This window comes from Megalobrama amblycephala, linkage group LG2, assembly GCF_018812025.1.
Source record: "Megalobrama amblycephala isolate DHTTF-2021 linkage group LG2, ASM1881202v1, whole genome shotgun sequence".
In the NCBI taxonomy this organism is placed as follows: Eukaryota; Metazoa; Chordata; class Actinopteri; order Cypriniformes; family Xenocyprididae; genus Megalobrama; species Megalobrama amblycephala.
In genome coordinates, this window is record NC_063045.1 from 38489589 (window position 1) to 38503189 (window position 13601).

Below are 13601 nucleotides of genomic sequence, written 5' to 3' on the forward strand. Positions count from 1 at the left end.
TGTATTTATTTTTATCTATTTATCTTTCAGTTTTTTGTTTTTTTTTTCATCTATTTTTATATTTATTTATCCCCTCATGTATTTATTTCCACATTTATTTATTTCTGCAGGTTTGGTCCTGCATAAAAATGTGTCTGACAAAGCTCTTTTATCTGTTTATCTGTTGTTCATGCATAGCTGCAATAGTGCTGCAGACTCTATTCACTGCTTGCAATAGCCGCATACAATCCACTAGGGGGTGTTTTGGTGTTGTTTGTCCCAGTAGGACATATGCTCTATGATCAAACCAATATATTATGTATATTATTATGTATTGTATTATTACATCAAAATGTTATTAAAAGGGGATAAAGGCCATCTTTAAGGACATTATGCCTATTTCTAGTCTCAATAAAAACTATATTTATTTTACTGAATTTTGACAAGCATCGCAATTTATGTGAAAAGAAATTATGAAAGGTTTAGCCTATATGATTGATAAACATTTAATAAATATAAAGATAGGAAGATTAACGCAAATACTCATAAGGCAAAATGTGTCATGTTAGTGATTTTAAGTACACAATTATTCAAAACAACTTTATTTCAAATCACTTCTCTTAACATCTCAAGTATGACAACACCATGTAACCTAGGCTATTGTTTAATCAGTTGAACTGAAAATCATACTCAAAATAGATATGATTATTGCAGGGAATATAGTCTCATAAATCATCTTAAAACATTGTAACATTTATTAAATGTAATTAATCTTTTTTGACTATGTTATGTTTTTATATATTCTTACTATTATAATAATACAAGATAGGGTACACTACATGTCAGAAAGAAGAAAGAATCACTTAACTTAAAAAGTTTTAAACATCACACTGCAAAGATCTAATCAAATCGGATGGTCATATGCACAGGTATGAAGCGGCGTGGTCACGTGGTTTGGGAAGCGCGCTGCTGGACTCACCTGCGCGCTCATGGACACGCCCATACCTGGACGATTCAGGAAATCTGGGATTGTACACAGAATCGAGCTGTTCAGTCTTTTTCTGGAAGTGTCCAGTCACATAAAGACCACACTGAACCCCGCGTGTTTCTGTCAAGAGTTTACGGAGCTTCAGTATCGGCCTCTCTAAAGGTACGTTCTTTCACACTGGAGCAGTTTTGTCTGTTTTTGTCGCATTTCCCTGTTGACTGGTTTCGGTTGTCTATTGTTTAGGGGAGGAGGCTGATATAAACTCAAGTAAGGTCACAGGAACATACAACAGCTGCTTTTAGTTTATGTACACATTAATGTGAACTTTAATACGGACTCGTATTTGCTTTTATCATCTCGTTGAATGCAGTTCGCGTGTTTTGGCAGCGTGTTTCAGGCCTACAGTAGCCTATCATGAAAGACCAGTGTGTTCTCTGTCCAGTGTGTTTCTCCCGATACTTCAGTGTGTTTTTTCCTCTCACGCTTGCTTTTGTGTTTCATGCCATAACGCTGGAGTGTTCAGACCGGTTCAGACGTGCAACTAAACTTATTATACACATTTTTCTTAGTAAATAATCGATTTTTTTTTTTAACCAAATGAGATTTAAAAACAAGAAAAGGTGTAATAAAAAGTTATTTAAAAGAAAAAGTAGTTTTACACAATCATTTATTGTGTTCTACAAAAAAAAAGTTTTAATAAAACTGCTTATTTTAAAATAATTTGAACTAGTCTGCTAAATATAACCAACATGATATCATATATCATAGAGAGGACAGCCATGACTGTCAACGTCAATAAATCTCCTAAAATATATTTTTATTTCTAACATGTTATTGCACTGTTAATATTCTCCTCAAAACAGTCTAAATATGGAAGCTTGTTTCCATTTCGGAATCAAAAATAAAAAGGTTTGCAAGTTTACATTTTACAATTTGGACAGGTTTTTGGCAGAATTGTGAGATATAAACTTGCAGTTGCGAGTAAAAAGACAGAATTGTGAGATATAGCCTAAACTCGCATATCTGAGGAAAAAACAAGAGAAATCATCTCACAACTGGAAAAAAAGTCAGAATTTAGAATTTATATCATGCAATTCTGGCTTTTTTCCTCAGAATTGTGTGAGAATTGTGAATTGCGCATCTGTCTGTTGATCTTTCTATAATGAAACTTGTATGTGTCAGTACATTATTCCATACTTCACCCTAGTGTCCTTCTCTCATTCCTCATGTCCAGGTGTGGAATGTGATGGACTCATAGTTTTGTTGTGTGACTCAGAGTTTCTCGTATGAGGACAGCAGTGGTTATATAGGGAGGGATGAGATCAGTGTTTTGCTGATAAGAATACTTTCAGTGCTGGTGGTTGGAGAAATAAACATAGAATAACATACACAAACTTTTGCCTGTATTTCTTAATTTTTTAGACCAGATTGCAAAAAAGTCTGGACTCTCTCTTTGACCTGACATGATCCTTCAAATCCTGAATTTATGATGAAATTGTATAGTAAAGCTGCAACTATTTTAGATAAACTGCTTTTATATCACAGGTTATTATTACAGGCCGTTTACTCTGTAGGTGTGATTGAAATGTGACGACATTTGATGATTGAATATACATCTGGCAGAGAGTGGCAGTACATATGTGCATTGCATAATGTAGACTGTGATTCTGCATGGGCCGAACACATGGGGAAAGACTCCGGCTTACGTTGCCACGCACCGCTTATGTAAAGGCATTAAATGACTTGGACAATAGTAAAAATACACGAGAACACACAAAATCATTTTTCTGTTTCTGGAGACATTTATACAAGGTTTAAAACATAATGTTGTTTGTTTGTTCACATTTAATACGAGCTTGGCAGAATCAGTAGACTGAAAATAGTAAACTGAAATCACGTTTGTTATGCCTGGTTTCATAATGCTTTTGAGTTCTTAATCCACTTGAGCTGACGAGGGATTTTCTAAACATTATGCTGTAAAATGTATTTTAGTGTCTTTATCTGTTAGATGGGGGTTCACAGAGAAAAAAATTGACAAGTCTTGCAAAAGTTTCTAAATTTTAAAGGTGCCCTAGATTCAAAATTTGAATTTACCTCGGCATAGTTGAATAACAAGAGTTCAGTACATGGAAAAGACATACATTGAGTTTCAAACTCCATTGCTTTCTCTTTCTTATGTAAATCTCATTTGTTTAAAAGACTTCCGGAAAACACACGGATCTCAACATAACAGCGACTGTTACGTAACAGTCGGGGTATACACCCCAATATTTGCATATGCCAGCCCATGTTCCCAACATTATGAAAGGACATTAGACAAGGGCGGCCAGTAACGTCTGGATCTGCACAGGTGAATCAACAGACTAGGTAAGCAAGAACAACAGCGAAAATGGCAGATGGAGCAATAATAACTGACATTATCCATGATAGCATGATATGTTTAGTGATATTTGTAAATTGTCTATCTAAATGTTTCGTTAGCATGTTGCTAATGTACTGTTAAATGAGGTTAAAGTTACCATCGTTTCTTACTGAATTCACGGAGACGAGCCGTCGCTATTTTCATTTTTAAAACACTTGCAGTCTGTATAATTCATAAACACAACTTCATTCTTTATAAATCTCTCCAACAGTGTAGCATTAGCCGTTAGCCACGGAGCACAGCCTCAAATTCACTCAGAATAAAACGTTAACATCAAAATAAATACTTTACTCACACTCAAAAAAATGATTCTAGCTGCTTGTTCAGTTTATTTAAATAAAATAAGCTGAACCAACACAAATCTTTAGTTTTTTACTTAATTGGCATTTGCACTCAATTGTATTATGTTAAATGAAATTAAATTTGCAAAATGTTAGGTTAACCTAAACCATTTGTGTTGGGACGACATGAATCATTTATGTTGCATTGATTGAAACTGGGCAGTGGATTTCTAGTTCCCAGCATGCTTTGCGTAGGGAAAGATCAGGACAGTAAATGATGAACTTAAGTTCTGTTTAATGTGTTTTTAGTAAAGGGAAATACCTTTTAAAGTTTGATGTTCAGTTATATTTGACATTTAAAAGAGTTTGTTATGTCGATTTTTTTTGAGGTTACCATTATGCTGAAGTGTAGACCTTGTGGTTAGGCTATGGGTGGCTGCATGAAATAAATCTATGTTGTTCTCAACAAGCTTTAACTGTGCTAAAGCCAGTGATGAGAAGTTCTTTACCTGATCATTACTTGCATGCTATAAATGTTACTTAGCATATGAAAAAGTGATATTTTAGTTTAGTTTTTATAGAAATATAAATAAATTAGTTTGAGGACCAGCACATAATTTACACAGTCTACATATGGTCATCAGCTTTATCCCTCTCAATGGTCATGAAACATGTATGTCTGTGTACAACAGCTATTCACAACCTAAGCACAAGCGCGCATCTTCACCATGATGGTAACAAAAAATGTTTTATATATATACGCTACAAACTCTTTTAAATGTTCAAAATAACTAAACATTAAACACTTAAACACTAACAGGTCTTTCCATTTCCTTAAAAGTGCAGAAAACTTGAGCAACACTGCACAAGGGCACCAGTCTGAATTGCAATAGCACTGGTTGGATCAACAAGAATGAATTATGTTCAGGAAACATTCACAGAATATGTCAAATGAAACTGGTGTGATCTCATTCAATTAGCATGAATTTTACTCATCAGTACAATTAACCTATCTTAAGTTCAAATAAATCAGTTCAACTGTGTGGAAATAGGTGTCATAATTGAATTAAGTTAGACCAACAAGTTATTTTTTTGAGTGCACATAATTCGAAGCATGCATACAGCATGCATGACGAACATCTTGTAAAGATCCATTTGAGGGTTATATTAGCTGTGTGAACTTTGTAAATGTGCTGTAATATAATCGAGAGCTCGTGTGGCAGGGAGCACGCGAATTAAAGGGGCGGCGCGCTGAAAAAATCAGTGCATAGTTAATGATGCCCCAAAATAGGCAGTTAAAAAAATTAATTTAAAAAAATCGATGGGGTATTTTGAGCTGAAACTTCAGACACATTCAGGGGACACCTTAGACTTATATTACATCTTGTGAAAAAGTATTCTTGGGCACCTTTAAGAATCTTATTATTTCATAGTGTTACTAATACTGGTACATTTTTGGTGTTTTCTAAAAATATTGTTCAGGTGTGATTATATATTATTTGATGTGTCTACCTTTCATATTATAGGAATACTTCAGATGCTGGTGCTATTTAATGTCATTCAGGCATATTTCAAAATCTGTTCAAGTTTGTACTGAGTTGGACATGCCTGAGCAGCTTTTACATTGTGTCAGAGTGAAGGACAAAGTTCATTTATTCATGTAGGTCAACAGTTTAGAACTAAACAATACACTATCAGCAGGATATGACTACTGTAGTATTTCTCAATTGTTATTATTAGTGGTGCTTGCTGAGGCACTATTTAAGGCTTTCAAACAATCTCATAATCATTAGTATTAAACTTACTTGTGGAAATTGTGCTACTGTCAGTACATGAATGACACGTTTAAAGGGATATTCACCCAAAAATTAATATTCTGTCACCATTTACCCTTAAGTCATTCCATTTAAAACTTTTGTCTGCAATGTAAGCAGACAGATCGGATATTCCCCGTCATTGAAAAAAACATCGGTGGCGAATGACATCAGCTCAGGTGGACAACAAACGCGATCACATGACAATGGTGCAATGGAGGATGGAGACTCAACCCAATGTTTTGCTAACTTTTAAAGATGGTGTGGAAAGCAAAAGATTGTGTTAACATTTTCTTCTGTGTACATTGCAAATCACACCATTTTTACTTCCTTTTCAGCCTAAGCTTTTATGGGTCAGTACGTCTGCCTTGTGTTGTTACACCAAGTGTATAGTGTAAATGCAGATATCAGATATGGGTCACTTTTAAAAGAAGATGTAAATTGGTCATCAAAAAAATCAGATATAGTCAACGAATAGGAATTGGGCATCAAGACCTGCAGTGTAAATGCGGCCTAAGTGATCTGAAAAAAATGTTTATTTTTCATAGTTAGTTATGAAGTAATCCATTTAAATTAGGAATGTCCCGATCAGGTTTATTGTGTCCCTTCTTCGATCCGAGTCAGTGAATATTGAGTAATTGCCAATACCGAGTCCACTGGATATTACTGTTGGTCGCTGAACATTTCTATAGTAAAACAGTAATCAAATATTAAATGTTTATCTGTTTACATCTTATTGTGCACTCTTTCACCATCAAAATGCATTGTTTGGAATTCACACTCTGTGAACAGTAAGGACCGCCTTCTTTGATTCGATTGGCCATTTCTAATTATTGGTGGGGACTTGTCTAAGGAGGTTACGGTCCTGGTTAAATCTCTTAAACTGCTGTAGTGTGAAGTATTTGCAATTGTAATGTTTAAGAGCTATTATGGTGTGTAATGTGACTATAATGGAGAGTGGTTGTTAGAACAGAACTGTGACTGTGGAGACATATACGGGCATGTCTGTGTGAACAAGGTCACAACACTGCCGACATCAGCAACGTCACGTTTCAGCAAGTAATGGTGACTTTATATAGTATGTTATTCAGCCGTCGTTTTTGTTGATATTAGAAGGTGCTTATGATCGTTTCTATTGCTATTATACTTTATATTGGTTTACCATAGGCTATATAATATAAATACTTCAGATAGCATTTACATGTGGCAACTTGTTTTATGATTAACTGAGAGAAGACCGCAGCCTTATTTTGGTAGTTGTCAGTATTGGTTTTTCAATGGGAGATTCCAAAATTTACAGTGCAGCGTGGCCGATGTATTATATTATTTAAAATCACTTTAATGATTTCTGTGTAAAATCACAAAATATTAAAAATATTTCACAAAAATTTAAACAAAATCCATGACAAGGATGTCTTTAGATTTTGGAGAGAACACTTCTGTTAAATGGCTAACTGGTCAACATCCATATATTGATCAATACTCTTACTGTCAATTACTGTAATTTTTTTATTAATTATAGACAAACTCAGTTCCTTTCAAAACTACTGCCCACATATTATCCTAATAGGATATTTGAAAAGATATGTGTATGAAACTTGGAATTAGGGCTTTTTTTTCCAGAATATTAACAATATATTTGTGAAAATGTTCCTGCCAGTATTAAATTAAGCAAAATGAATCTGAATATTGCAGTGATTTTATTGTGCTTTTTAGCCATTGATTTAGTCATTAGACAAGTTCTGCAACCTTCTTGTCTATTTGACTTGTGACAAGTTAATCAATTTTATTTATTTCTTTGAATAAAAGATGAATTTATTAACAATATTATTAAATATTAATAATATTTGTTTTTAGATTAAATATTTAGAATCTAATTTGCAGTGGCTTAATGATTTTTGCTGAAAAAATATTTTATACAAAAAATATTTTGGCTATATTGCAATAGCTATGGCACTTCAGGTCATTTGCTGCTAGTCTGTCAGCACACATCACACTCTGTGGTCTCTGATTAATTTGGTTTCTGTTCTGAAGAATTTTAGTAGCTTTTACAGTTGAGGTTGGACCTTACCAGAGCTGCTCTGTCAAAACATGACTTATCAAAAACACGCCTCACTGATGTTTAAACAGAACGTATGTTTGTAACATAACCTAAAAATAGACGGTTTCATTTGCGGGGCTTTTAGGTGATTTGGATGAGCTGGAGTGTGGAGGGGATTTTAGAGCCCCTTAGAGCAGCACAATCTCCTCCTGCCCATAATCCAGTGTGCAAGCCACTGGACAATAATGCCATTGCATACTGGGAGGAGGAGAGACCTGGATGCTCAGTTACTCCATCCCTCCACCAAAGTAACATAGTAAAAAATCATCTCTATGGTGTATGGTTGTCTGTTTATGAATGGACAAATCTTGTACATATGTGTGCGTGATTGTGGATGAGTGTTAATGGGTGGAGGCTAAGCCAGCAGCGCCGGAGGGATTACAGAGAAACGGGCCAGGGTGCGTCCATGATCTGTCACGGCTTAGTACCACAATTATCCCCCCTCACAGCGTTTTCATTAGACTAATGTTTGAGATCTCTAGAATTATGTAAGAGTGACGCTCTGCCAGCATGCCCAACGTGGTTGTCGTTTTCTCTCCACCCCCCCACCCTTCTTATCCTACGAGGAGAACGAAATGGGCATCAATGAGATTCCACAGACCAAGAGAGACTCCGTAATGCAGATAGTGTGCGCAACGATGGGTCTGTTAAACAGAAGGACTATTTACCGCTTTAAATGAGATTATACTTAGCTGTGTCAGTATTTAGTAACGTTATAGTTTGTAAACAAAGAGGTTGGATGTTGCTGAGAGCCTCTCTAGATCTAAGGAACGGAGGAGAACCAGAGAACTTTTAAAATGAAGTACAAGAAATTCATCACCATCATGCAAGCGGCCATCGGGGTCGCGCCTCTCAACAAGCGGGAGCTGTTACCACCCGGCCGGAGGTTGTGGAGACCCTCGGGGTGAGTTATGTAGAAGATGCTAGGAAGGAAAATGTTTGATGGTGTTCATGGTGTGTTAACGCTAATGATCGGATGTGTTTGAGTTTGCTCATTCTGTACCATCATAGCTTCTCTGTGTGGCAATTCTCCTCAAATGATTTTGAATAGTATTTGTGTTGTTCAGTAGTAACTGAGCAAATCAGTTTTGCTCAACACCGAATTATGGGTGGTGCTTGCTAAACCCCTACCCTAAGTATTAAACTTAACACCGCTCATCTTGCACCATTTGTGCTAGGGACATGAGTGATACTGTACCTCAAATCGAATAACCGGTGAAGGAGAGGTGTGCTATTTCTTATGACTGAACTTGAAAGTCACAATTTAATACATTGTAATACATGATGATATTATAATTAGCAAATGAAACTGCACCAAACATGCAAAACACTCACTAAAAAATCATTTTAAATGCTACAAGTATATTTAGGCATCATAGCATTATAATATAACATATTCATGCTGAGATGTGCTAAAGATTCCATTAAACAATGTTCTGAAATTATTAATGTTCTTAAATTTTCGCTTTAAGTGAGTGTTCGATGATGGCAAAGGTAATCTAAATGTAAAAAGGTGAAATGCACATGCACAATTAAATAACCAACATCAGAAATGGAAAATCCCCACTAACAAACTTTCATATTACTTTAATAAGAAAATAATCAGTGTCGTAGCGCTCTGGGTTGCATTTCCCAAAAGCATTGTAAGCCTATGTTGATTGTAAAACTATTGCCACCAATGGACTTATGATCAATTTAGGCTTTACAATGTTTTTGGTTAAGGCAATTTAAGATGAATCCAGTATCACATCTAGATTTCTATCACAGAACATCACATAAGTTATGTAAATCAGAAAATTAAACAAGAAGAATTAATTGTAAAAAGCAATGTATATGAAAACATTTTATTTTTTATTTATTTATTTATTGCTTTTTATTTATTTTATTTTAAATGAACACAATCGATTCTAGTTAATTTAACATGGTTGATTCTATTGGATTTTACTTGTCTCAATCATGTGGAACCACTGTCCATGATTGAATTGAGTAAGTTGGACATAACTATTTTACATAGATTCTTCCTTAGTCAGTTGTTTTGTCACAACTCAAGGATTTTGCATAGAGTAAAAATAATCCTTTAATGTTAATAAAAACTAAGTTGGTTGTGTTGACCCAATGGAAGTACATTAAATTGCATAATGCTGAAATAAAGCAACTTAATCATGTGGAAATCCTTTCCATGATTTTTTTTATGTTCGTTCAAAGAGTTATTTTTTTGAGTGTATTAGGTGAAATTTAAGCAGTACGTGAAATTAATAGTATGTCTGAATTCGTAGTAATCATAAAACTAGTAGGCAAAAAGTGCCCTGATGACCTATACTACTTCATCCGAGATTCTGAAGGGTGCGTATGATGGACACTTTTCTATCCCATGAGGCCACAGGAGAGGATTGTAAGTAATGCAACTGATGCCATAGGTCACATGACAATGACAACATGGCGGGTAAAATTTTCGGTTGAAAATGGAAGCTGTGGTTGTCGGAACTTTATAGAAAAAATACTGTAGGAACATGTTAAGATTTAAAATGTCTTACACAAATATAAAACACCATCATGGTAAAATGAGACTAAAATAATGCAGTAAACATTATTTTAACAACGTAATGTAATATAAACCCCTAATGTTCATTAAAAAAAAAAAAAAATCAATGAATAACCATCAAATGTCAAGTGTCACAATTCTGGATATGTAAATTTACAGTGTTTCACTTTTACAATTACAGGATGACTTGTTCTTTTTCACTTCCAAAAACTACATTTAACAATATTTTGCTTGCTTCCTTTATTTGTTTTATTCTTTTATTTATTTATTTATTAGCCTAATTTTTTTTAAAGGTTTTTACTGTAACATTTTTAGTCTTTTACCATTAAAAATATTCTAATATATAATATATATATTTTAATAATAATTTTAATGCAATTCAGATGCAGCCACAGTGTCTTTGTGTGGCTCCTTTAACAGATGTAGGCTCAAGACTATCAAAGAGATGTGAGACATCAATGAAAAGCTGTCAAGCCAAATCAAACATTAGTGGCGAGTTTTGTCAGGAAACGTAATTCAGAAATCTAGTTACCTATTAAACATTTAAGAAGCTTAATTAGCTGTTCCAGTACAGTAAACCTGAGGACTCCCATTATTGAAACAATCTTACTCCTGGCTACTTTACTGGCAAAGATCTCATGAACATGTTTGATCAGTTATATCGAACAGTGCTGTTATAATTTCACATCTTGCCAAGGAGATCAAGTGTACACATTCAGAGCAGGTGCTTACTCTTCCAATACTTTTGACATGTTTTGTGAATTTATAACACAGCCTGTTTGTGTACTCCAATCACTTTTGTTAAGCTAGGTTGTGCCAGGCTAAGCTAAAGCCCAACAAAACATGCTGCATGATCAGGTATAATAGCAGGCTTAGACATTTTATTTACATGCACACACACTAAATGTTTTAGCTATTAACCGATCAACCAGATCAGCTTTCAAACAAGTACTTTACTGTGTATGCATATACTGTGTATACTGACTTGCACTGCTGCATTATTGTGGTTATGTGTCTAGGTTGTATGAGTAATAGTGGTTCATTCTCAGTTTACTCTAAAATCTTCCTAGATGTAGCTTATTTCACAATAACTCATTTTTGTTGTTGTTGACACATTCAGAGTGTGTGATCATTGTTATTAACCAAAAAATATCTTGTTACAGTGACCAGTCCAACCAAATAGAGTTATTCCGATCAAGCCGCTCCAACAGGGAAAGGTTTTCCTTGACCTACGAAGCTCAATATTTGTGTCTGCGACGCCTCTCAGCTCCAAGCTACCCAGCCCTTTTACAGGTATTGCACTCTACAAAAGTTGCTAATGAAAATATTGCAATTAGGGGTGTCAGTAACGATTATTTTGGTAATCGGCCAGTTATTTTGACTATTAATTGACTTTTAATGGCTTTAGGGTGAATAAAGCTTGGGGTAATTGTCATTTGAAAGTGAATTAATCCTTTATACTTTTATTTTGAAATCGCGATGAACAACAATTTGCATACTTAGAAACATATTAATGTCTTCCTGTGTTAGTGTAGGTTTATAAGTGATTTACACTACAAATCTGGTAAAATGACACACATTGCATTCCAAGATGAATGTTATAAGCAACTCAAACTCGCAGCATTTGCAGAGATGGAGTTTGTTAACTCAGCTGCTGAGACACGCTCCACGCATGTAAATGATAACAGTGCAACACTTTGCTATGTAACACAAAGCGCTTCAGACTTTATATGCTTTCCCAACTTCACATTATTGGAAACCCAAACAAGCAAGCAGCAAATACAGAGAGTTTGTGTGGAGCAGGATTTACTGTGAACGGAGCCGCTCTTGAGGTGCTGGAAGAAACATAATCTGCAGGCATGTAAATAAAGCCTTGCACTTCACTCTGAAACTCAAAGCACATATATTTATTTCATTGAATCGCAGCCTTTGTGATTTCACAATAGCGCTGTGCTATATTATGATTTTTAAATGGTTTAAATATATCGTGCAGCCTTAGAAAAGTCTAATAATGTGTGGAATGCGCCATTTCCGTATTTTGCTGGTTAATCAGCACTAGTAAATTGCAATTGAGAATTTTTTTTTTAAATTGAACACTCCCTAATTGCAATTATTATTAAAATTACCGTAATATCATTTTACTATTCTTTTTTTTTATGGAATATTGCAGTATTTATTATAAATGATTTATCCGTGCACATCATTATTTTTTAAATCCATGTGCCTCGTAATCTTGAATCAAATTAACTTCCCTTCCCTCTTGAGCGTCATCTCTTCTCTTCTGTGATGACATGTTGACTGGTGCGAAGGCGGGGCAACCTGTCACACACATGAGATCACAACAAGAGCAAACCACAACCATCCAATCAATTCCCCATGGACAAAATCAAGTTTTTTTGTGTGTGTTTTTGTTTGTTTCACTTGGAAAAAAAGTATCGCAACTTCAGTTTCATGCCGACTTTAAGTCTTTATCTTTTGTGTGTTAACATATTTTATATTCATACAGGAAGTTGGGATCGAAATGCATACCAAATGCACCAAACACAAATCTTTTAAATGTTTTGGAAGCTTAAATAAATTATAGAAAAATTAACTTTGAATTGGATTAAGTTCTATAAGAAATATTAGTTAATATGATGGTATTTTTATGATTATTATATAGTATAAGGATATTTATATTTTTATTACTTTTTATCTTATTATTGAATGATTAGTCTTTTTATTATTCAAAATATAAACTTTGTTTTTGTCTTCACATTCACAGATATTTTTATCATATATATATACTTTGAAAAAGTTGAGATAGACTTTTCTTCTCTATTGTGACGTAAATCTAACTGAAATGGTTACTCAAACCAAAAAAATAAAAAAATTAAAAAAAGTAGGATGGGACTTGATTTTGTCCATGGGGAATTGATTGAATGGTTGTGGTTTGCTATTGTTGTGATCATGTGAGTGACAGGTTGTCCCGCCCTGAAGCCAGTAAACACGTCATCAGAGAAGAGGAGAGGGAGGGGAAGGAATTTTGATTAAAGATTATGAAGGCACAGAAATAATGTGCACTGATATAAATTATTTACAATAAATCATGCGATATTCCGTAAAAATAAGAATTGTCGATTTTGATTTTATGGTGAAATTCATATTGCTCCATTGTATTGTACTGAATGTCGTACTTTGTATGGTAATACTATAGTACTTTTTTGTCCAGTGTAGTTACTCTTTTTAATGTGAAGATGTTACACAGCCTTTGATGGTGATTGTGTGAAAGGATGTTAAAAGCTACATTTGTACACTGAACAGTCAGAGTAAATGAATTGTTTGGAGACTTTATTTGCTTGTTTGCTGTTAATGTGCTTGTCTGAAAGCCTTTTAGGGCCATAGCGAAATATAAACCTCAAGTTCCCACTTGGCTCCAGTTATATTTGCATTATGTGCTTGTTTGTTTATTTATACCATGCATAATCTCTTAAA

General features: G+C 34.5%; 1 protein-coding gene across 2 annotated transcripts in view; it reads left to right on the forward strand.

Moving 5' to 3' along the window:
* The first annotated feature begins 923 nt into the window (after positions 1 to 923).
* Positions 924 to 13601, forward strand: part of tjp2a (tight junction protein 2a (zona occludens 2)) — a 41907-nt gene continuing 29229 nt past the window's right edge. The window contains exons 1-2 of one of the 2 annotated variants that reach the window (XM_048174805.1): positions 972 to 1129; positions 11291 to 11420. The gene's annotated coding sequence lies outside the window, so the exon portion shown is untranslated. Of the gene's footprint in view, positions 1130 to 11290; positions 11421 to 13601 lie in introns of both variants that reach the window. The other variant, XM_048174789.1, reaches the window with a different exon arrangement.